This window comes from Monomorium pharaonis, chromosome 2 (genome assembly GCF_013373865.1).
Source record: "Monomorium pharaonis isolate MP-MQ-018 chromosome 2, ASM1337386v2, whole genome shotgun sequence".
NCBI lineage: Eukaryota > Metazoa > Arthropoda > Insecta > Hymenoptera > Formicidae > Monomorium > Monomorium pharaonis.
In genome coordinates this window covers 1,001,171-1,026,266 of record NC_050468.1, presented here as the reverse complement: position 1 = coordinate 1,026,266, position 25,096 = coordinate 1,001,171, and the positions used below count along the sequence as shown (strand labels likewise).

At 39.9% G+C, this 25,096-nt stretch overlaps 1 protein-coding gene across 1 annotated transcript in view; it reads left to right on the top strand.

Moving 5' to 3' along the window:
• Window positions 1-20,750, top strand: part of LOC105831373 (pre-mRNA-processing factor 19) — a 210,192-nt gene extending 189,442 nt beyond the window's left edge. Inside the window, exons 9-11 of the transcript XR_004962215.1 lie at window positions 17,936-18,209; window positions 18,277-18,322; window positions 19,481-20,750. The gene's annotated coding sequence lies outside the window, so the exon portion shown is untranslated. The remainder of the gene's footprint in view (window positions 1-17,935; window positions 18,210-18,276; window positions 18,323-19,480) is intronic.
• Window positions 20,751-25,096: the final 4,346 nt, after the last annotated feature.

The following is a 25,096-nucleotide window of genomic DNA, read 5'->3' as shown; positions in this document are numbered from 1 at the left end:
TACTCTTTTAAACATTTTATATAGCACAGAATTATTTTGTATGTTTCCGATACATATATTTTAAAATAAGCTCTTATATTCTGTCAAATAATGATTATTCTCAGATAGCACAAAAGTCCAAAAAATGTACCGATGTTCTAAATCGTTTAGACGTTTCGACATATTTGCGACTGTTTTCGAAATTTTATGCTGTCTAGGAATTAGTATTATGAAATATGAAAATAAATAACCACTTGCAACATTTCCTTCATATTGCATTAACGTTTCAGAAATATTACAGCAATCTTACAAGAAATATTGCTGGAATATTACAGAAATCTTACGGAGAATATTGCTGAAATATTGCAGAAATATTGCACAATATTGTTTTGGACCGGACATAGGAATATTGCTGCAATATTGCAGCAATATTTTCTGCTATATTCCAATCTTGCAAAATAATATTTCTGCAATGTTGCGGCAATATTTCGTGCTGTAGGGACAGCGCACCAAATTCCTTCGAAAATGAATATAAAGTTTCATGTAATATTAAATACCCTTTAATTTGTAGACCTGTGTTATTTGTAAAAATAAAAATCATTCACAGCGCAAGGAAATTTTTAATCACGCGGATGGATCCAGACTTATCTGTCATAGGACGTCCTTGAGACACAGGGTCCCGCGCGCGATCGGCGGCTCGGCCGTCGAGTCTAGACCGGTAGAGGGAGTATAGCAGGCGGTGCCTCAGGAATCGGTTCGAAATGTGCAACTAATTCCGAGCACTGTCTTAAACAAACATTTACGATATATATAATATCATGTAATATTTCATAGCATGTCAATACAAAATTGAAAACCTGTTACTAATTTTCTATCAACACCATTGAAACATTTTACATACTAACCCTGATAGCACAAAGAGTTTCAGTTATGTTGCAGAGACGTTTCAATGTTTCAATTGTGTATCATCACATTTGTAATATTACTAAGACTATCTTTTTTTTAAACATTACATTTGCAACATTTCTGCAATCATCTTGATTGAAACTTTACATTTGAAATGTACCTGCAATGTAGTATTTTATAATATTACAAATACAAAATTTCTGAAACCTTTTATATGATATGTTTGGCGCACATTCTCGGCAACGCGGGTACAGCGCCAAAGAACATTATGCAAGTTACGTCTCATGTCACGGCATCCTCATGTATATGCATGTAGGTTATAGGGGTGTTTATGGTAAATAAATATATAATTATATATATAGCCCGGATTTTCCAACGGCCATTGGGCAAATCTGAGTCGACCGTAGCACGTTCCTCACGGCTCTCTTCACTTCGACGCGTTTGAGTTGGAGAGGGGCGGGCGGGAGCGCGCCATCGCTCTCCACCATCGCGCGCTCCCGCCCGCCCCTCTCCGACTCAAACGCGTCGAATATACAAGGTTTTGGTAAAGATTTATGCAATTTTTATAAGCAGGTAAAGCGCATTAAGCTGAACATAAAATCCTCATCGTTTTTCCATTTTTGCAATAGTTAACGAGTTATAGACTTGTAAAATTTTCTGTATTAGCCCGGCCTACCGGCAAATGCAAGCACGCCGAGCGCCCGACCGCGGCGGCCGCCCCTCTCTAGCGCTTGAACCTTGAGATTGCTAGGCGCGCGGGGGGAGTTGTTACAACAAGCGGCAATGACTACGCACAATGTGTACGTGTACATACATGTGTACAAAAAAATATCAGTTTTAATGCTTAAAGAAGCAATTACTAAATTTATTTTTTTTAATAAATAATGATTATTTTTAATAAAAGATATTTTTTTGATGATAGTCTTAAATGTCGTAAACTGTCATAAATTTTAAAAAAAGCTATTATCATGTGCTAAAAAATAAATTTATCCTTTAAACAACATTAGAAAATTTTATCGATTAAAATGGAAATAACAACCAAATAAAATGTTTGTTTCAACTTTATATTTTTAATTAAAAATTAAATAACGAGAATATTTATATTTTTAATAAAATTAATCCTTGTGATAGACTTATAATACATGGAAAAAACTTTATGGTAAAAATTACTATGGTAAGTAATAAACGCGTGACAAGGAGAAATTATGAAAATTTTTATTATGTTTTTCATCAAATTACGATAATATTTACATTACATATAATGATATAATTCTCTGAAATTTCTTCTTACAGTTCGTGGTTACTATCATAAATAAAAAATTATACATAATTTTACTATAAAATTTTCTCCGTGTAGATTTACGAATATATGAATTTATTAAATGTTTGAAAACTTATAAACAATATTTATTTAATTCAAGAAAATATGGTATGTAATGTGTGTGTGTGTGTTTGGTGTGTGTTTCCGGTACTGTCGTTAGTCTTTGTTGGGCCAGTCGCAGGCCGCTTTTTATACGGTGTCTCTCGAGTCAGATCAAAAGTTTTTTCTTTATCGAAATAATGCGGTTTTTGGTGCCGTCGCCACCTCCGTCGCCTGTTCCAGGTGTTATCGCGCTCCGATTTTGCTCCTGACGAAGGGGAGGTGTTTGAAATCTTCGAAGACTTCGTTACAGACGCGGGGGAGTTCCTCATGGACGATGGGGAGATTGAGGAGGAGGATGTTTTAGACGGGTTTTCTGGTGAGGAGTCTGATGGGGAGGACGAGCGTCCCGATTCTCCCGAACTGAATTTGCCTGTGCCGGAAGTGGATTTCGTTATAAATCCGTATTTTTTTCGTCGCGTACTTGACGATATAGACGTCTCGGATTTCGAGGATGATTCCGATATGTTGGAATTTGAAGGTAATCGGGATCCCGATTTCGGTGTTCCCGTGGACCAATACTTTGTGCGTGCCGCCTCCCCTGATGGAGAGGATAAGGAGTGATCATCCTCTCTCTTTTTTTTTTTGTAGTAATTAGCTTGTAGTGATTTATAGTTTGTGTAGTGCTGTAGTTACTTAGTTCACGTAGTTGCTTTTTTATTGTGTTTTCATTATTATAATTGTTTGTGCCCTTATACGTGGATTATCCTTATGGATTAGCTGAGATGCTGAGCTGTTCCTAGGTAAGTCCTTTTTATTCCTCGATAAATAACTTTAACCGGTTCGCGTGTACGCGTAAAGTCTTTCGCCCCATCTTAAATGTGTAGTTAACGTCATTATTTTTTGTGATTATCTTATACAGTCCGATCCATTTTGCGTCTAACTTTTTCGATCGGCCGCGTCTTACCGTTTCGTCGTAGAGCAATACCTTTTCCCCGACCTTAAAAATTGCTGGCTTTGAGTTTTTGTCGTATTGTTTGTTCGCCTTTTGTTTTTCTTCTTGTGCCTTTTCTTTTGCTATTCTGCTCGAGGCTCGCAATTTTTCTCGTAGCTCCTGCGCATAGTCGTAGGAATATGTCAGTCTAGGCGGTTGGTTTAGGGTCGCTCTATGTCCATATATTAGTTCAAAGGGGGTAAGCCCGGTTACGGTATGTGGTATCGTATTGTACGTAAACATAGCGTACGGTAGTCACTCGTCCCAATCTGTCTGATCGGTGTTTATATAGTGGCGTAGATATTCTGCCAGAGTCCGGTGTGATCTTTCCACTGTTCCGTTGCTCTCTGGGTGATATACAGTAGTTTGCATTTTTTCGATCTTCAGCAATTTGCATACGTTCTTGAAAATTTCACTTGGTAAAATTTGTACCTTGGTCTGTGAGTAGTTTCTCTGGTATTCCGTGTTCAAAAATTATTTTAGTGGCAAATGCTCGTGCCACTGTATTTGCGTCCTGACTTTCTATCGGGATCGCCTTGCTGAATTTTGTAAGAATATCTTGGAAGGTCAAGATATATTTATTTTCTGTGGTCGTTATCGTTAATGGTCCCACGATATCCATAGCGCATTTTTCAAATGGTTTTTCGGGGGTATCCGTTATCACCATAGGCATCTTTGTTTTTGCTTTTAATTTGTTTTTCTGGCAGTGTTCGCATTTTGCGATGTAGTCTTCCACATCTTTCGTGATTCCTTGCCAATTATGGTCCAATCTTATTCGCTTCAGTGTGCGTGCAATTCCTTGGTGGCCTCCTAGAGGAGTGATATTCATATAATATCTATTCCTTTTCTTTTTCCGTGTATTTCCGGTTTGCTGTTTCTTCTTCTTCTTCTTCTTCCTGTTGGTTTTTATCTTCGACGGTGTTTACGTGTTCCGTGTCTTCTATTACGAGGTGTCGGCTTAGTGCATCGGCATTGGTATTGCCTTTGCCTGCCTTGTGTATTATCTCGTAATCATATTCGGCGAGCTTGAGTCTCCATCTTATCAGACGAGATCCCGGATCCGTCACATTAAATAGCCATACGAGTGGCTTGTGATCTGTAATTATCTTAAATTTTGTGCCGTATACATATGGCCGAAAATGTTTCACGGCCCATACAATCGCTAACAATTCTTTTTCGGTCGTATTATAATTCTGTTCTGCTCGATTCATTATTCTGCTTGCGTAAGCGATCGGGCGGTCTTGGCCGACGGTGCCTTGAGATAACACCGCTCCTACCGCGTAATCTGACGCGTCGGTAGTGACGAGAAATTCTTCACTGAAGTCCGGATATTTTAATACCGGTGCGGTAGTTAATTTTATTTTGAGTGTGTTGAACGCATTTTGTTGCGTGGTCGTCTATGCGAATTTTTCCTCCTTTTTTGTTAGCATTGTTAAAGGTTTCGCTATTTTCGAAAAATTTTTAATAAATTTCCGGTAGTACCCCGCTAGTTCAATAAACGCTTGCACGTCCTTTACTTTTGTAGGGGTGGGAAATTTCTCTACGGCGTCCAGTTTTTTGGTATCGGGTAGAATTCCGTCCTCGGTGATTACGTGGCCTAGGTAGTTCACCTCCTTGCGCATGAATTCGCACTTCTCCGGCTGGAGTTTCAAGTTACTGTCTCTCAGCCGTGTCAACACAGCGGCTAGCCGTTTGGAATGCTCGCTCAGGCTTGGCCCGTAAATAACAATATCGTCTAAATATACTAGACATTTGAGACCTTGTAAACCCGTTAAAACTGAGTTCATTAGGCGTTGGAACGTCGCGGGGGCATTCCTTAACCGAACGGCATTCGATTGAACTCGTAATGCCCGTACGGTGTGGAGAATGCCGTTTTCCCCTTATCTTTTTCTGCTACTGATATCTGGTGATATCCGGCAGCGAGATCGAGTGTGGTGAAATACTTTGCATTTCCGAGTTGATCCAATATATCTGTTATGTTCGGGATCGGGAAAGTCTCCGTAATTTCGTTGAGTTTTCGGAAATCTACCACTACTCGGAATCTCGGTTTTCCTGTAGCGTCAGGTTTTTTCGGGACGACCAGTAATGGTGCGTTCCATTGGCTTTTGCTTTGGCGGATTATTCCTTGTTCTAGCATTTCACGGATTTGTTTATCTATTTCCGTTTTTTGTTTTTCGGGCAGTCTGTATGGTCGTACATTCACGCTCGCAGATTCTGTCCTGGTGTGTATCTCGTGTTCCACGAGAGTTGTGTATGTGAGCTTATCTCCTTCTAGATAGAAGACGTCGCTGAACTCTTTGCATAGTGCTTGGATCGCTTTCTTTTTCTCTTCGTTTAAATGTTTTAATTGAAGTAGTTTAATTATGCGCTCTGCGCGAGGTATCGGTATCTCTTGTTTCCATGCATTTCGGATTACGTTCGCCGTGTGAATATCCGGTGCGTTGTTTATATATATTTCTTCAATTTCGACACGAGGTAATTGTAGATCAACTTTTTTGTCGTTTGTATTTATAATACTTATTGGGCACGTGTGATTTTCGGGTTCTACTAGGCAGCTGCCTAGGAATACTCCCGGTGCCATCTTCTCGGAGTTGATGACTCCTAGGGTGTTTACACTCGCTGTGACTTGCACTATCGTCTCGCTCCGTGGCTGCAGAGTGACTCGGCGGTATGGGTACAGCTTGAATTCGGTGTCGCCTAATCTTATTGTTTTAGTCTCATAGTTACATGTGACATTATTTTTTTTTGTAAAATCAGTCCCTAGTATGCCCTCATATTCTATTGGGGCATCGTCTCGTATGACGTACATGGGATGCTTGATTTTCTTGTTGTGCATTTTCATGTTCACGGACGTTCTTTCTAGTGTCGTAATAGAATGCTTGGTTATTCCGGTCAATTTGATGTGTTCATCACGGATTTTGGTTTGTCCCTTCAGTGTTTTTAATTTTATTAATGACACGGTTGAGCCGGTGTCAAACAGGAATTCGATCTTGCCCCGCTCTGCTTCGCGTACGGGCAGTGTAATCATGTCGAGGCCAGTGTCGCTGCCCCGTGCATGCTTCACGTGTCTCACACGATATGCATCAGCTGTGCGCAAGGAGCTTGCGTCATCGCTCGAGCTCTCGTCGCTGCTCGCTGTCTCGGTATGCTTAATCATTTTTATTTCCTTGCTCGCTCGCTTGCCGTCTTCTATCCTTTTCATAGTTTTAGGCTTTTCGCTCCGGCGGTCATCGTCCTTTTTCTTGGGTCGACCGTGAAGGGACCAACACTCTTTTCGGGTGTAGCCTGCCTTTTTGCAATGGTCACAGTATAGGTGCACTGTGTTTACGCGAGGCCGTTCCTCCGGTCGCGGTAACTCGAACCGGTTAGCGTATCGGCTGCTGCGGCATTCTTGCCTGTCATGCCCATTTTTGCCGCACTTTCCGCATCGCAGAGTATTCCGTGCGTTGAGGGCGGTGCGAGGGTTTTCCTTTCGATTTCTTTAGTTAGGTTCTCTTACTTTTTCTTCGGCACTGGCGCCGGATATCGCGTCCTGCAGCGTTTTGTATCGCTGGACGCGTACCAGGAGTTTGATGTCTTCGTGCAAACCGATCTGGTAGTTGTACAGGGCCTACTCCTTAATATTCCAGGATGGCTTGCTGTTGTTCGATAGTGTGGTTCTTGCCCTCCTCCATGGACTCATATAGTTCCATGGCAAGAAGGTCCACTCGCCGTCCGAATTCCTGCGCGCTTTTTGCGGGTTTCTGCTTGAGCGAGTTAAACTTTTGTTGCAGGTGTGCGGTGTTCCGTTTGGAAAGATACTCATTTTCAAGCTCTCTTTTCAGTTGTTCGAAGCTGTATACATCGCGCGTGTAGAAGTCCATCATTGCTTTACCTTTAAATTTTGTGCATAGGATGGCTTCTAGCAGGGTATGTTCGTCGGCTGGATGTATGTTTTTCATCGCGTATGTACCGGCGCTAATAAATTCGCAGACGCGGTTTCGCTGTGTGCCATCGATGTCCGGTATCATATTTCGCGCTTCCTTCATACTCAGAAAATTTATTGTCGATCCGCGCTGATTTCTAATGTCGTTATTCGATCGTCCGTACGACAAATCTAAGGCGTGATCGTGAAAATTTTGGAATCTCAGAGGTGCTTCCGTCCTTCGCTGATAACCCGGATCTCTTCTACTTAGACCTAATAGGAATTTTAGGTCGCGTAGTTCATGCATAACGTCATGCAATAATATTGTTTCTCGTGGCGGGAGGTTCGAATTTATCCTCTGTGCCGGTTGTTCTTCTGCATGGTCATTTTCCTCATGCAGGGAATTATGAAGTCGTAATATTTCTGCATCGACTTCATTTCGCGGTATATTTTCGGACGCTTCGGCGGGAGAGTGAGCCATTGTCGTGGGATTGGATGTCAGTCTATTGTCGGTCCGATTTCGTCCGTCTAAGTCACGCGTCGTATTAGGTTCGGCGCTTATCAAACTAAACTCGCGTGCGTTCGCTGTGGTTCCCCGTTCGGTGACGACGTGTGTTCCGCGGTCGCCTATAACACGTAGCGCGTGTTGCGTCGCGTCTCGCATATCGCGTAACGCAGTTTCCGCTATGCCTACTGCCTCGTGTTTTGGAGAATCTATTGTATCTCCCTAGGGCCTTTGTTTCGCGGGCTGTCTCCGTTATGGGACATTAATTATTTGTTTGAATTATTCGAGACAGTGTGCAGCTCGCATGCTGTATGTCTCGCGGTCGTCTCCCGAGTATTATCGGCGGAGTCGGATTACGCACGGCTAAGCGTCTTATCGCAGTCGCGTGTGTACGTGCTAGAGCGTCGTACTTGAATCAGAGTTTTACTAGCTGGTACTGTATTATTGATTGGCGCGTATATAAAAAAAAATCTCTTTTTTTTGACAGGCGTTTTCTTTCGCGGATAAACTTCGCGTTGCCTCGTTTTTTCGCGCGGTGTCAATTTTCTGCTATATTATTATTTCTCGGTCGCGTTGTCCTTCGCACAGGACATTACAATGAGTGCGCAAATATTTGTTACAATTCTGACTTACATTAGTAAAACGGCGCGCATGGCGGTTGTCGTAGGTCAGCTTGCTGGATGGACTGGCGCGTACGGCGTTGTAGTGCTGCTTTTCCTCGTAGTCTACAGTTGTCTAGCCGTCGCCCCTTGTTGTGGTCCACCTCTCGTTGACTGGTCGGCCGTTCCGTCCCTCGGCAGAGAAGCTCATTCTTCAAGGACACTTAGCACCGTGTAGTGATGCGTTGGCACAGATCTTTGCTCTCACGCACTGAATAACACGATGGTGCTGTCTCAGCTCGTCTTACTGTCGGCTGGTCTTCTCGCAGGATTGTGCTTTCTTTGAGTTTTGGATTTGCTGGTCCTTTGTTAGTTCCTTTTCAGCTTCTTCTATCCGTATTTCTATCCCTTGTTCCTGACGGCTTTTTGAATCCCACTGCTGCCACCAATTTTGTTGTGAGCGTTTGCTCGTTTTGGGAATTCTTTCCCGTCGGTAGTTGGGATTCGTCCTGCCTTAAGGGTTAGGACCCAAAGGGTGAAGGTTCGGCTTGGTGTATGAGAGAAAAGAAGACGCTTCTTACTTGCTTGTTCGTTGTCTTTATTTTTTTCTCTTGCGCTTACAGTCAGCTGTGTTGATGTCACGTAACACTCGCGATAAGGTTTACGGTATGCGACGATGCTCGGTCGTTGTTATGATACTCTCCGCTCGGTCACGGCCTGGTCGCGTTTATATATTATGGTTTATATATCTGGCGCAATTTCGGGGGCCAGTGACCGGGCGTCGGTAGCTTCCGCGAGGCTAAGCGTTTCGACATCGGAACGCGTTAGCCTTGCGGTTTGATTTTGCAGCGTAGAGCCTATTTCTAGGGCAATGCAGACTGCTTCCGAGCGCGCTGTTGTAATCTCACGGAAGTTACTTGGGACTTCCGTGAGCGCGGCGGATTTTTGTGCGTCTTTCGAAAGAGGTGCTTCTTGCAACGTGTTTCGAAAGATGTGTGTCGCAATTATAATAGATATGGTTGTAATCGGCTTACAACACCACGAAGTTATCAGCAAGCAGATTGCAGGTATAAGTAAAGTAAGCACTAAGTAGCAGCTCAAGCAAACTCAGAAGCGATCAAGAACAAACGAAGAAGATCCTTGAAGGTAGCCAAGGAGGGTAGCCGAAGTAATATGATCAGGAAGAGAATGCCAGAAATAAATAGAAGGTAGACTGAAGGAGTTTCTGTAAATAACAGTTCTATGGGAAGAAATGTGGAAGGTCTGTGACAAAGATTACAAAGAACGTTCGGATTTTCTTAATGTGGGGTCAGGGGGGGGGGTAAAAAGTTCATATAGATAAGAAGGAGAAGACATGTAAAGAATACGATAGATATGACATCCAAGAAAATACAACTTTCTGTTCTCCACCGAAAACCATCCTAGACGACGCTTGAACGGTGTGATATGCTCATCACGCCGAAGATTAAAAATAAATCTAACACAGCAGTTCACCAGCCTTTGCAACTTGACATTGAGCTCACCGCTCAGCCCATGATACACCAGACAACAATAATCAATGTGAGGCAAAATTAGAGTGACGACAAGCTTGATTCTGAGCTTCTCGAAAAGCGAGTTCTTATTAAATTTGAGCCTATAAAGAGCACGATGCACGCACTGAGAGACGTGCAAGACATACCTTTTCCATGAGAGATCAGACATCAGCGTGATCCCAAGATTGCGCACCTTATTTACAAAGGGTAATGACGTCTGGCCCACAGTAACCGGCGGCAAGCGAGAAACGTCAATGCTGGAAGCATAAGCTTGAATAGAAAAGATAATGACCTTGGATTTTTCAAGGTTGAGCTTTAAACCATTTGCACTAGCGTATTCAAATATGGCATGTATATCTTGAAAAATCAATCTCAAACCCTGAAGAATATCTACTGGCGGACAAGAAAAATAAATCTGTAGATGATCGGCAAACAGCATATGTTTTGAATTCGACAAGGCATCATCAATGTCATTGATGAAAAGGGAGAATAAAAGCGGGCCGAGCACAGATCCTTGAGGAACACCCAAGGATGTAGAGAGCCAACCCGAACAGCCCCCCTCATCATCAACGACAGCCTGCGAACGACCAGTCAGATACTGAAAAAATCAGCACAGTACTGCATCAGAAAACCCAAGACTCTTAAGCTTCACAAGCAGCCGTAAGTGCGGAACAGTATCAAATGCTTTACTAAAATCGAAAAGAACCATAATCGTGGCAAGCCTATCATCAATTCCCTCTCTAATGTCATTACAGACACGCAAAAGAGCAGACTGGGTGCTGTAGCCAGAGCAGTAAGTAGATTGTCTGTGATCATGCTCATCTAAATAAATCCTGATTTGTTCAGCGACCACTCTCTCAAGTACTTTAGACAACTTTAAACAGGCAGATTTGCGATCGGTCGAGTGTCAGATGGACAGGGGAGTGCGAATCTTAGACAGAGGCCGAATCAGAGCGCGCTTCCAGATAGATGGAAACGAAGCAGACTCAAGAGAGCTGTTAAATAGTGTCACAAGCCACGACGACATACAAGGCCAAGCAATTCGCAGAGTATAGAGAGGAATCCCATCCGAGGCATAAGAATGAAAGAGTCTGGCTGCTATAAGATCAAAAATCGTCCGAGGTAATACCGGAGAAAAATTAAACTCAGGACGATGTAATGTAAGCAAAACCTGAAATGGACGAACTAAAAGCAGCAATATACGAGTTCAATTAATCAGGTAGGAAGAAACGTAGAGGAGAAACAAGAACCGATTTAACAAGTCCAAGACGAGCTAATTTTCTCCAAAGCTTAGCAGGTTCCACAATATCACTCAGTGTAGCCAGAAGAAATTTACTTCTGGCACGCCTAATATCCGCACTGAGCTTATTTCTGAACAGTCTAAATCTGGCATAACCCAGGAGACTGTTCGCACGTCTGGCCTGCTTATATAACAGGTTGCGGTCTCGCAAGCGACCTCTAAGCTCAGTGGAGAGCCATCGCGCTGGTGGTTTCCTGACAATAAATTTCCGCGCAGGAGCAAAAATATCCAGAGCTTCCCGGAGAATACGAGAAAGTAAGTCGCTAGACTGCTTCACATCGACTACGTCTGACAGGACACCAGAATCAGTGTGAGCCTTAATCATCCTGGCATCGAGGAATTCATAAAAGTCCGCAACAATGATTCCTCTATAGCAGCGACGACGAACAGAACGCTCTCTGTCTGTCTCCACACTAAACGAGAGAGAAAGCTCCAGAAAATCATGTCCTGCAATAAACGGACTTGAGGATTTAGAATAAGATTTGATTTTGTCAGGATCGTCAACAATGAAAACATCCAGCCATGAGTCCGAAATAGCCGTATGATGAGTAGACAATCTGCAATGAATGACCAAGCATAAGTTCCCGCAGGTGATTAGCTTCGAAGCTGTTATTTAACAAGTCGCAGTTTAAACCTCCAATAACTATATTATTGTATAAATGAGAAACACTAAAAAGTTTCTCTACAAATTTATTAAGGAGGTGTCCCTTCGGTCTTCTATAAACTGAAGCAAACAGAATCGACACACCATCCGGCAAGCGAATGTCAATGATTAAATATTCAACTTCATCAATAAGATCACTTTCAGACACAGCAACAACTGCGGCTCTGAGTGAGTTGTGGATATGTCCAACGCAAGCCACACCACCGCCCACACGTCCAACACGATCGTTTCTAATCAAAAAATAGTCGCTTAAGGTAACAAGATCATCAGATATTCCCGCATGGAGCCAAGTTTCGGATATAGATATCACATGATGGAAGTGCGCACAAAAATGCAGCCTCACAAAATTCATATGCCCACGCAATGAATTTGCGTTGAATTGAGCAATACGAAAATGATTAGATACTAAGTCCGAATTTCTCAGTATGACAGATGACGGTGAAGAAACAGAAGGAGCAAGTCATGTCAACTTATCAAGGTCGGCCACCGAGTCCACTCGAATCACAGGCTCGCCATCCGAGCGCCTAACACTGACACGACCCCCACTGACCCAGACATATCGATATGATCGCTCCTTGGCAGCATGCTTGGTTCGCTTCAGCAATTCATAAATAACTTTAGGAAGCAGAGAGAGAGAGAGAGGGGGGGGGAGAAGTGTCATACTAAAATGCGCGAAATACTTATCCATAGTGTGTTACACTCTTTATAATAACACAGAAAAATATTCCCTCTTGATGTAACGATTTCACGACAGCTTAGGCGCGATGCTACGATAATTATGCTTAAAAATTAATGTTCAATATCATGTATTGTTAACACAACGAAGGATTTTCTTTTATAACATAGAAAACTTACAGTTTCTTCTATCTTTAATTGCATTATTAATTACGACAGATTTTCAGTGACTTATAATGTATTAACGATAGAAGAAATTCGAAGTTCTCTATCATATACAAGAGAAAATCCTTTCTAATTAACCATACTAACGATACTTGACATAACATTGAGCTCTAATTACCTATAATTACCGTAGAAGTCGCATCGAATAATTTATCCTGAAGTTGTTAGATCAAACGTGAATATTTTTCTATCGCGTTATTTTACAAAGAGTGCATATTAGGGATAGTATTTCATGCATTTCGTAATTTTCTAATAAGATGGTTACGAAAGGAGAATGTATAAAGAATCAATCGTGATAAATCTTCGTTAATTTAATATTCCATAAAAAACAATGAGAGAATTTGATGCGGCAAATATTATATTATTTGCAGGTTCCATACGTTTTTATCGCTTTCTCTCTTTCGACTTTCTTATTTACAGAAGTTTATTACGATTTAAATTTGTCCTATTTTTATTAATAATTTATAATCTCGTCATGTAATCGCGAGTGTGCGTAGCAGCCATCGACGCGAGCTTAGGCGCGGTGCGGCGAGACGTGGGAATGGCAACGACGCCACGCTTCTCCTTCTTCCCCCCGCCGCCGCCGCCGCCGGCAGCCAATGCTTGAGACAGTAGGCCGTGCTATGGCTCGAGCGGCTCGAGCCCTTCCTTCGGCGCGCTCTCATTCGCATAATTTAAAAAATTTATATTTCGATTATTAGCAGACCAAACCCATAACAATATTGGACTTTTATGTTTATCTCGATTCCATTTACCTTTTTACGAACAGTGACCAGTATGCTCTGGGATTCCCTGTATAAATATTTGTCTTAAATCATTATTTTAAATAATTAATGATTGAAATGTAAATATTAAATTAATATTAAATTAATATTTTAAGTTTTATTTTAGATATTTCTTTAAATATAAAATAAATATTAAATAAATATTATTTGTACAATAAACATTAATAATGTAAAAATAAATAAAAATAAATATTTGAAAAACATTTAAAAAATATTGCTTGCTGATTGGGTACGAGAAAATGATTTCTGATTTTATATCTGTTAACCGAAGAATCGCGGAACTTCATATGGAATTTTTAGATACTAACTTTATTTTATTAATTACGACGAAATTATTATTTTGAAAAATCTGAAATTTTACAGACGTGTTTCGCAAATGATTTCGAATTGATTGATGTATGAAAAAATGATTTTTGACGTTATGTCTGCTAGCTTAACGCCCAATTTTCATTTATTAATTTTGACTAAACTATTATTGTTGTCAACGAGGCACTCACACAACCGATAATATAATATTGTATAATATAGAATATTAAAATTGAATTATAAAAGATATTAAAATAGCTCGCCGAGGAAAGCTCGTTATCGCGAGGTGTCAAGTGACGCATGCCTCGTGTGCTGCCGGCCGGCCATCACACCGGTCAACGCACCGGGCATCGCATGGAATTTAGCGAAGTTCAGCTTAGCAACGATCATGTCACCGGAAATGCATTTTTGTATTTTGGCAGTAGTTGCTAAGCTCGCGAATATTTCCCGCGCGCCGGATGCGCGCGATTATGACCAAATATGGTCATGCGGAGGACTCGTTGCCCCACTATTATGCCAAATCCGCGGCACTACTTAAGCCGCTGCCGAACAGCGGGCCGCGGGATCAGTCATAGTCAATTAAGCCGATACGTATGGCCCGCGCGATTAGCATACGAACTTAGAGTTCGGGACTTAGTCGCAACGCATCTCGAACGAATGAATATACAGCGCGCTATCTTAGAGCCGCGCGCTGTATCTTATCACTTCTGAGTAAAACAACACGGCACCTTCGCCGACCGCGAGTGAAAAGAACTGCATTGTAACTCATAGAGAATAAACATCTCTTTTTATTATCAAAAACAAATGTATCAGTTACTCGAGGACCCTGCCAACAAAAACCTCCTTTCGCGAGTTTTTACTCCTAAGGCGGCAACGAACCCAACAAGATTATTTGTCGCACCGCAAGGTACACCATTATTATCGAAAATTATGAAACCCTAACGAAACAAGTATATTCTGAGAATGTTTTAAGAATATCGTAACCGTATATGACTAAATTCTTGGAACATTCGATATACGTACTATGATATACTGAGAATATGCTAAGTAAATTTCTATCTGCGCACTAAATTGCTTCTACGAATGTACTGAAAATATCCTACAGTGTATACTTATGATATCATACAGAATCTTCCTAGTATTTTTTTAGTATATTGATATATTACGTACACGCATGCAAGCCTCACGCGCGCGCATATTATATATATACATATATTATACACACACATACATACCCGGTCAATGATCTCTCTCTAGATCTAGTGAATTACTTTACTTTCTTCTACAAGAATCATATGTGTGAGTTATACATATATGACTTACACATAATAAATTCTTGTAGATAAAATAAGATAGACGCGAACTTCAGGACTTGTTTTACTAGATGTACATAGATAAAGACAAATCATTCACAGGCGAATATTTTATCAAAAAGTTGATTCAATCCAATAACGATGGTGTTACATAAAGAAAAAATATTAAAGTTTAAAAAACGTATTTAGCTCTTTATTGACAAATAATAACAATAAAATATTTCAATAAAATAAAAAATATTGGTAAAATATTCTAAACTTAAACTTATTGCATTTAATTAAAAAATATACTTAATTATATTATTTATTACAAATGTTTGTAACTTCTGAAAAAAGCATCACAAAAAAGTTTTACAAGTTTCTTTCTACCTCGAAACTTATAATAAAAACAATTTTACAAAATTTTCTCTCTTTGATATATCTTCATTATATATATACATAACTTTTATGTTCATCTCGATCCCTTTTACCTTTTTACGAGTAATGGTCCACGTGCGTTGGGACACCCTGTATATGTATATACACTGAGCAACAAGATTAACGCAACAAAAATTTTTACCAAAATTTCACTCAACTTCAAATAATCGTAACTTCGCGAAAACTTATCGTATTGGAAAGTTCTTTTTTTTTTATTTTAAAGTTTAAAGTCTCTACTTTAAAGAATATTTGTCAGATTTTGATTCTCTTGTTTTCCCTTTTTGGCATCTCTTTAAAAATAAGAATGTGTTTTGTCTCTAAAAGTTTTCATATTTTGACGCGCTCCATGGGGTGCAGTGAATTTTTCTCGTAAATTTTATCAAAATTATCGTAAGATATGAACTTTTCTCTACAAATTGAAAAAAATTGAAGTCTGTATGATTTTTTTGGCGGAGTTATTAAGATTTTAAGAAAAAATGGTCATTTTGATTTTTATCGCTTATTACTCAATAAACAATGGAAAACTAAAAATTTGCTCTTTTAAATGTTAATTGATAAGTTGGGGAAAGCGTTTAGGCAAATTTGGCAGAAAATTCCGCAGGAAATTATTGAGAGGTGCATAAACATATGAGAACGTTTACAAGCAGTAATTGATCAAAGAACGTTAGTGTTTATTACTGGGAAGTAATCGTACTATAAAACTTTACTTTAGCGATGTGATTGGATCTTTCTTCACGACAGTACATTGAACTAAATGAAAACCATTGAACTAAATGTAAAATATGCGATTTTTGACGTAATCTTTGAACGCTATTTGTTGTTAGAAAAATAAATCTACGAAAAAAATAATAATAGCATTCGAAAGTTCAAATTTTCAGCTTTCCAATGCTTTTTGCTAAGCGCTGTACGTTGATCTGTTCACAAGTAACAAGCGATAAAAGTCAAAATAATCTTTTTTCTTAAAATTTTAATAACTCCGCCCAAAAAAATCGTACAGACCTTAATTTTTTTCAAATTGTAGGAAAAAGTTTGTATTTTACGATAATTTTGATAAAATTTATGAGAAAAATTCACTGTACTCCGTGGAGCGCGTCAAAATATAAAAATTTTTTTAATAAACATTAACAAAATGTTAAAAATTTAATCATAAATATTGCATAAAGTAAATGGATCAATTACAAATAATCTCAAATACTGAAAATGTGCATCTTAAATACTTTTTTAAATATATAAATTATTTTATATAGTTAGATGTAATTTTATCCAGAGAAATGTTCAAGCTTAAATTTTAACTTTGATTTGTCGCAATAATTTTTGCTAAGGAATTAAAATTGGAAAATGTTAAGAAATTGCGTTATAATTTAGTGTCTTGTTTTTTACAAATAAGTGTATTAATTTGATATAACAAAAAGTAATTAATAATTAAAAAGAATGTAAAGTTAAATGCAAAAATCATTTAGTAATTAAATTTTATAAAAATTTACACAAAAAATTATATTGATATAATAAACATTGCACAGCTATATTGTAAGAAAATATTGCTTTTTTTGATATTAGATAAATAGTTTACTTATTATTGCAGTAAATTTGATTTGCATTTTGTAACAGTCATAACTTTATAAAATGTTATTGTTTATATTTGAGTTTCTGTAGTATAATAATGTTTAAAGTGTTTATTTCAAGAACAATAAAACGTTTTATTGTAACGTATTTATTATATATAAATATTTCTAAGAAGCAAATAAAATACGTTATATTTGTAAAGAAAAAGCAAAAAAATATTTGGAAAAAATATTATAACATAAAATTTTGTACAAGGTTATGCCATAGTAAAATCGATTAAAGAAAACAGTATTTTAAGAAATTTTTATTATCGCGTAATTTTATGCACGCGTTTTTATTTTTATTATATTAAAAAAAATTTTAGTTTTTCTTGCAAATATAATGTATATTATATTCGCTTCTTGGACTTCCGCTTCCGGTGACTGTGCGAGTGACAGGAGTGAAAGCAGTGTGCTAGTTGCGAGGAGTTTTATGGGTGTGAGTAGAGTGGGTATAAGGAGAGTAGAGCCAATACTGGTTCTTCTCCCTGATTTATTCCGCCATTTTACGATCAGTTTCTGGCAGCCAGCCAGCCAGCCAACCAAGTCGCCTGATTATTCATTTACGTAGTCGAAATTTACGCGTCTTAGTTCCGCTGTCAATCGTGAAATGGCGACTTCCAACTTATTGGCTCCACTCTCCTTTTACCCACTCTAGGTGTGAGTGACAGAGAGAGTGTGTCGGAGAGGTAGTAGGAAAAAATAGGGCAGCAGGGCGATAGGTGAGATAAATAATTTCAGAGGTAGAATAAGGGATAAAGCAGAAAAAGAAGGGAAAAGTGTGGTGTTTTTGGTTAGGTTGTGACCGGATAACCGGTTGACGCGAACTACAATTTGGACAAATTCTGACTCACGTACCTTATTTTGCAGGTCGTCACTGGTCGCCAGCCTCTTTATCCTTCCCAGAGGCAAGGTATCGTAGATTTTCGGGTGTCCACTACTCGGGATCCGCCGGGATGTCTCGCAGCTCGCAACCGTCGGATCGGGATATGCCGCTGTATTGAGGTTATGTGCTCCTACCGATGCGCACGACGCTCACTGTTATTCTTTATTTTATCACTAATTATAGGTTTCTCTGTTTCAGGTGCCGCCGACTCTCAGGATCGTCTCCAGGATCGCGTACACTCCGCGGAAACTTCGTCAGGTAAGTATTTTTTCGGATCAGTGTTTTACCCGCGGTCTCGTTTGTTAACGGAATGTTTTATTTTCAGGTCCAGGAAGTCCAGGATCTCCGGAACAGTCACCAAGGATCAACAGGTAAGTACAAATCACTAACACTTGTTTCTCATCAACAAATAACAATAGGTGGGTTTATTCAATCTTTTCGTCAAAGTATCACATATCCCGTACGCGACGCTTCATCACAGACGTGTAAACGTGGCTTAATTATCTCGGGATATCTTCGGCTTACTCGAATTCGGACGAATTTGCTTTCTTCTAACGCGGTATGCACGCACACGCGACGCCGCGGAACTTTCGCTTTGTTTTGCGCACCTACTTGCATTCGGCGGGAAACGTTTCGTCTCGTCTCGCTACGAGGTCGTGAGGTTATTTTCTCTAGGATGGTTTACGCGCAAAAGCTCTCAGGAGCTCTCGCTGTACGCTTTACCGGCGAGAGGAGTTACCCCCTCCCGTCGGGTTCCGCCAATCACGCATCGCGTCGCCTTGGTTCGGTCGCGAAAGTTGCTGTCGTCCCCACTCCTTCCCATTGGCGAATCCGCGCCTCGTGACTGTTTGGTGTAGCGGGCCTCGCTGGTCTTCCCCCACTCCTGTCATCGAATCCAATCGCTGAGCTGCTCCTTGGGGTGGAGAAAGGTGCTTCCAGATCGCCCCTTTGGACTTTGCGCGTCCCTCGTTATTTTATTGCGATTGCACTCAAAAGTGCAGTCGATTACACTAAGTGTAATCCAACCAAATGTTCTTATAGCTAACATCAAATAAAAATGTTCTCATAGGTTTAGAGATGCTACGCGTGACTTTTATTATAAAATAAGGATATTATTAATATATGCTTTTACAAAATAATGAAGTACATGTACAGTATGCGTATGATACAAGAAAACTTGAAAATAGTAATAAAAGGATGGTTATTTTTAATAATAGATAATATTCTATGAGATAATTATATAATTCTGGCATTGCCAAACTAAAATGACTTGATTGCGTTATCGCAGACTTTATCATGTAACTGATACTTAACCTAAAACTTAGTATTCTTGCTGACTAGCGTTGACATGTAATGGATAATACTAAAGTTAATCAAACTAGCTAGTCGTATACTTAGCCTAAAATATTTGAAGATAACGGTATAACTGTATCATGTACTATACATAAGATGTATTAGAATGTAAATAAGATTATAATTAAAATAAGTAAACAGATCACAATAATAATTAATAAAAACATCTTTTTTAGATCACGCAACGCGCGAGAACGCGGTGGCTCGCTCCTCGGCTACTTCTGCCTAGTTTCCGCCTCGCCCTGCGCTACTTCTTTCGATCTCTCAGCCTAACGGTGAGTATGTTTTTGCCGTCCTTGGCCCTTGCTTCTGTTTTGGTCGCCTTGTACTTCTTCGGTCCCTTGGAGTCCTCCTAGTTCGCCGTGAGTGGGAAAGCCGCCTGGTTGTCCCTTGGGATCGGTCTCAAGGTTAGGTTAGACGCGGGGCAAAGAGATAGGTAGGAGGGAGAACGTACGAGCGAGGCAAGCACGGCGATAGAAGCGCCGAAGAGACGGGTGAGAATTCGTAGAAGCAGGACGGGTGTGTAAGTTAGTTCGAGAGGTATACGTTTGGAACAAAAAGAATAGAGAGGGATGAGCGAGACGAGTGATATAGGTGTAGAAGGGAAAAGAGAAGAAAATAAGAAAAGAGGAAGGCCGTCGAATATAGAGAGGTTAGGAAGAGAGAGAACGGATAGCATGGGAAGCATAGAGAATTTGTTTAATAGGGGAAAAAGGAAGGAAAGGGAACAAAAAGAGGGAGTAGAGGGAGAGGAGCAGGCAGAAGAGGAAGATTTATGTAAGAGGAGTAGGATAGGAAAAAGTCCACCAAAAGGGGGGCAGGAATGCAATGGAGATTGGGATAAAGCGTTAGGGGTATTAGGGAATTTTTAAGAAAAGATATAGTTAAAGAAAAAAGATAGAGATGAAAGTAGACGAGGGGAGGGAAGAAATGAGTAAACAATGGAAAGAAATGATAAGGAAGTGGGAGGAAGAAAGGAAGGAAATGAGAAAGAGATTAGAGAATCTAGAAAGGAGGTTAGAAGGATTAGAGAAGAAAGAGGAAACAAGGAAGGAAGGGAGGGGAGAAAGGAGGTCGAGGGAAACAGGAATAGAGGAGGAAGTAGCAGTTAACAAGGAGATTAAGGGAAATGGAAGTAAAATGGGATAAAAGAGAAAGAGCGGAGAGGAGAAATTTAGTAATTAAGGGTATCTCAGATTGAAAGAATGGAAGGAAGAAGAGGCAGTAAAAGAGTTATGGAAGGTGATGAATGTTAAAGAAAAAGTAAAAGAGATTAAGAAGATAGGAGGTATAGAAAGAGGGGAGAGAGCTAGTTAAGATTAAGAAATTAGAAGGAAAAAAGAAAGTAATGTAAGCAAAAAAGAGTTTAAGGGGACGGAGAGAGAGAGAGTAGTGGATGATTTGACGAGGATAGAAAGAAGGGCGAGATGGAAGATAGAGAGGGAAGCAAAGAGGGAAAGAGAAAAGGGAAAAAGGGTTCAAGTAGGTTACATGAAGATGTGGGTGGACGGTGTAATGAAAAGGATGAGGTAAGAGAGGAGTGGTACGGGGAATGGGGAAACGCGAGGGGAATGTGTGAATTAAGGGATAGCAATGGGAGGGGGATAAGGGAGAAAAGAAGGAAAGGAAAAGGGGTAAGTGTAGGGGGGGGAGCCAGAGAAAGGAGTTTATAGGATAGCGTTTTGGAATGTAGCGGGCCTAGGAAACAAGGATGGCGAATTTTGGGAAGAGCTGAAGGAGTGGGACGTGGTAGTAATGAGCGAGACATGGATAAATAGAGAAGGATGGGAAAATATAAGGTTTAGGTTGCCGAAAGATTACATATGAGCAAGGAAAGAAAGTAAAAAAGGGAGAGCGATAGGAAGGGGTGGTGATGGGGGTGAGGAAGGAGATAACGGTGACTAGAGAAGAGAGGAGAAGGGAGATAGATGGGCTATTAGTGAAGAAAGTATGCTTAGGAGGAGAGTGGTGGAGAGTGATAGGTGTATATGTAAATAGAGATTTAGAATCAAAATTTCAAGGTATAAGAGAGTGGATGGAATATAAGGAAGAAGGAGTGAAAGTGGTAATTGGAGGGGATTTTAACGTAAGAACAGGCAGAGAGGGGAGAAGGTGTGCGGATGAGAGGGAGGAGAGGGAGGAGAACAGAAGGGCGTCTAAGGATAAAATAGTAAGTGGTGAAGGAAAAAGATTTTATAGGTTTATAGGAGAGTTAGGATGGGCAATATTAAACGGCGTGGTAGAGGGAGACGGAGAGGGGGAATGGACATACATAGGAGGGAGGGGCAAATCAGTGATAGATTACGTAATCGGAAACGAGGAAATGAGAGAGAAGGTAAAGAGGTTAGTGGTGCAAGAGAAGATAGATTCGGATCATCCACCGGTGACAGTATGGATAAGGGAAGGCAAACGGAAGGAGGCAAACAGACAGAAAAGGAGAGGTCAGGTAAGGAAGAAAGGGAGAATACAGTAGACAGAACAAGGAAGGAGGGAGTTTAGAGAGAAGTTCGGTGCGGTAGAGATAGTAGAGACTGAGGTAAATACAGGGTGGAACACTCTAAAAGGGAAGGTAAAGGAAGTGTTAGAGAACATAGAGAGTAGGATAAGTGAGAGAGAAAATAGTAGCTGGTGGGATGAGGAATGTAGAGAAAGTAAAGAAAGAGTAAGGAAGGCGCTAAGGAAATGGAGAAAGGGAGAGAAGGGGAGGAGTATAGAAGGGAAAGGGGGAGACATAAGAGGTTTTGCGAAGAGAAGAAGGAGAAAGAGACAGAGAGATGGCAGAAAGAGGTAGGTAAGGCGAGAACGGAAGGTCAGGTATGGAAAATAATATTAATTAATAGGGAGAGAGTAAAAAGGAAAGCGGTCAATGAATCGATAGAGATAAAAGAGTGGGATGAGTATTTTAGAAGGCTTTTAGGGGGAGTAGATCGAAGAATACGGGCAGATAGGGCTGAGGTTAGAGAGGATGAAGAAGAGATTGAGGAGATAGGAAGAGAGGAATTAAAGGAGATAGTGGGGAAGTTGAAGGATGGAAAGGCGACAGGAGGGGATGGGATCCCGAATGAAGTATGGAAGTATGGAGGGGAAGAGGTAGTTAGCGGGTTGTGGGAAAATTGCAATAGGATATGGAAGGGAGAGGGATGGCCAGAGGCATGGAAAGAGAGGGTGGTAGTCCCAATCAGAAAGAAAGGGGAGGGAGATAAGGTAGAAGAGTACAGGGGGGTCACGTTAACGCAATCGGCATATAAGATATATACGGCAGTGCTGGCGAAAAGGCTAAGAGAGGAAGAGGAGAGGGCAATACTTCCGCCGAGTCAAACTGGATTTAGGCAAGGAATGGGAACGATAGATAATATATACGTGCTCAATTATCTAATTAGTTGGCAAGTAGAGAAGAGGAGAATACTGGTTTTAGTGTTTGTGGATATAAAGGCGGCATTTGTAGATATCAGTAGATAGAGAGATATTGGGAAGGACGATGAGAGAGATAGAGAGATTAGGGAAGGGTTGGTGAGGAGATGCGAGGAAGTATTGAGAGAATCGGTAAGTAAGGTGAGGATCGGGAAGTGTGAGGGAACTAAATTTCGGACGGAGAAGGGGTTGAGGCAGGGGTGTCCGTTAAGCCCATGCTTATTTACGGTGTTATTGGCAGATATGGATGAGGAGCTAAGTTGATGGTTTGCAAGAGTTGTAAAGGGATAAGTTAGAAAGGAGGGCGGGAATGAGAGCTTGAGGATACAAAAAGAAGTTAGAAGAGGGAGGAGGTGGAGAGTTAGCAAGAGGATGTTGAGCAAGAGAGAAAGAGATAAAGAAAAGAGCAAGGGAGGGTAGAGCAAAGACAGGTTGGGAGGAAGAGAGGCGGAAATTTTATGAGGAAAGGGGTTGGGGAGTAGAGGAAGTAAAGAAAATGAGAGAGGTGGGGAGGTTAAGAGGGGAGGAAATGATAAAGAGAGAGAAGATCAGGCAGAGGAGGGAGAGATAGGAGAGGATTAGTAGTTCGCGATTCAATAGGTAGTACGGAAGAATAAAAAGTGAGGGTATTCCAGATTATTTAAAGAGAAATTGGGAGAAGAAAAGGTGGCAAAGAGTAGCAAAGTTTAGGTTAGGTAGCGGAAAGAAGGGAGGGAGATATTGGGAGGATGAGGAAGAGAGGCGATGTAGAATTTGTAGATGGGGAAAGGAGACATGGGAGCATATTTGGGAGGAATGCATAGACTGGGGGGAGGAAAAGGGATGGCAGGAGATGGTAGATGAACTGTTAGGAGAGAGGGGAGACGGAGAGAGGTGGCTGGAGATACTAGACAACATGTGGGAAGAGAAGGTGAGCGAGCGGGGGAAGAGAAGGCCGGGAGGAGAAGAGTGCAAAGAGTGATTGAGGACAAAAGATGGCGAATAGAAGAATGAATGGAAGAGCGGCGGAAGCGGAGGTCCAAGAGCGAATGCGGAGTGGATGGATGAATGGAGGTGTAGTCTCTCTCTTTCTCAAAATATAGGCGAAGCGTAATGCGGAAAAAGCAATATTAATTATTTTTGTAAGCGGAGCGGGAATCCGCCTGTACCCCGCAAGGGAAAGGCGAATAAAGATTATTATTATTATTCGCTTCTTGAAAATACTCATACATATTAAATTAATTATTAAAAGCAGTACATCCTAAAAGTAAGTTTTAATAAAGATGCGATGTTATGACGTGCTCTTTAATGTATCACTTGCAGTGATGCACCATGAAGATACGTCAGACATATTAATGGTAGTGGCTGTATTTATTAATTAATTTTTCCTGAAAACTATTTGTATAGTCATATTCCTTCAGATAAGATAATTTGATTTATGTTAAAATATATCAATAAAAAATATTTAAATATATAATTGTGTATAATGTATAAAATATACAATTATATATAATTTATATATGAAATTTTTCATTAAACAGTATCCATTTAATTATCAACTATAATAATGTAGACATATATTGATTAAAAAAATATTTTTCTGAAAAAGATATGCAAAATTCTCTATTTAAAAACAAAGATGTAGATAAATTTAATGTATATATACTTAGATTAGAAAAATTTTTTTTATAAAATGTCAGTTTTATAAAGTGCAGTCGCACTTTTAAATTATGATTAAATGTGAAATATTTTACAATGTAAGAATTTCGATTTTTTAAATAAAACACCAACAAACAATTCATCAAATTGTCAAATGCAACAATTTATATATCATATTGTTATAGATTCTACTTTATTCATTTCAGTGATTTCATGAATCTGTAAAACTGTTTATTTATAGACAATTGAGATTATAATTGACATTAATTTACGTGTACTTCTGAATTAAAAATGTAAATAAATAATAATATAAAAATAAACATAAAAACATCTAAGAAACTTACCATTATTGCGTATCCATAACTTGTGTCTAGGATCTATGCTTGAAATCGAAATAAATGCGATCTCGTAGAAAAAATACCATTATGACAATTTTTGTACACACATTTTTCATAAACACTTTCTCGCACAGTTTCCGCACAGATCACTCATTGTAACTTTATTTAATTTCTATTTACATTTGTTAAAAATTTTTTATAAAAAATAACTTTTATTTAAAAATTATCACCACGTTTCAAGTTTCAAATAATACCATGTAACGAGCCGTTATCCGCGACCGGGATAAGCCGGGTAAAAACATGTAAGGCCTTTACCTCACGCGGGCTCCCCGCTCCTTACTTCTCTACCCCTCTTGTCACCTGGTGGAGGGTATAAAAACCCTTCACCGATCGAGAGAAGGCAGA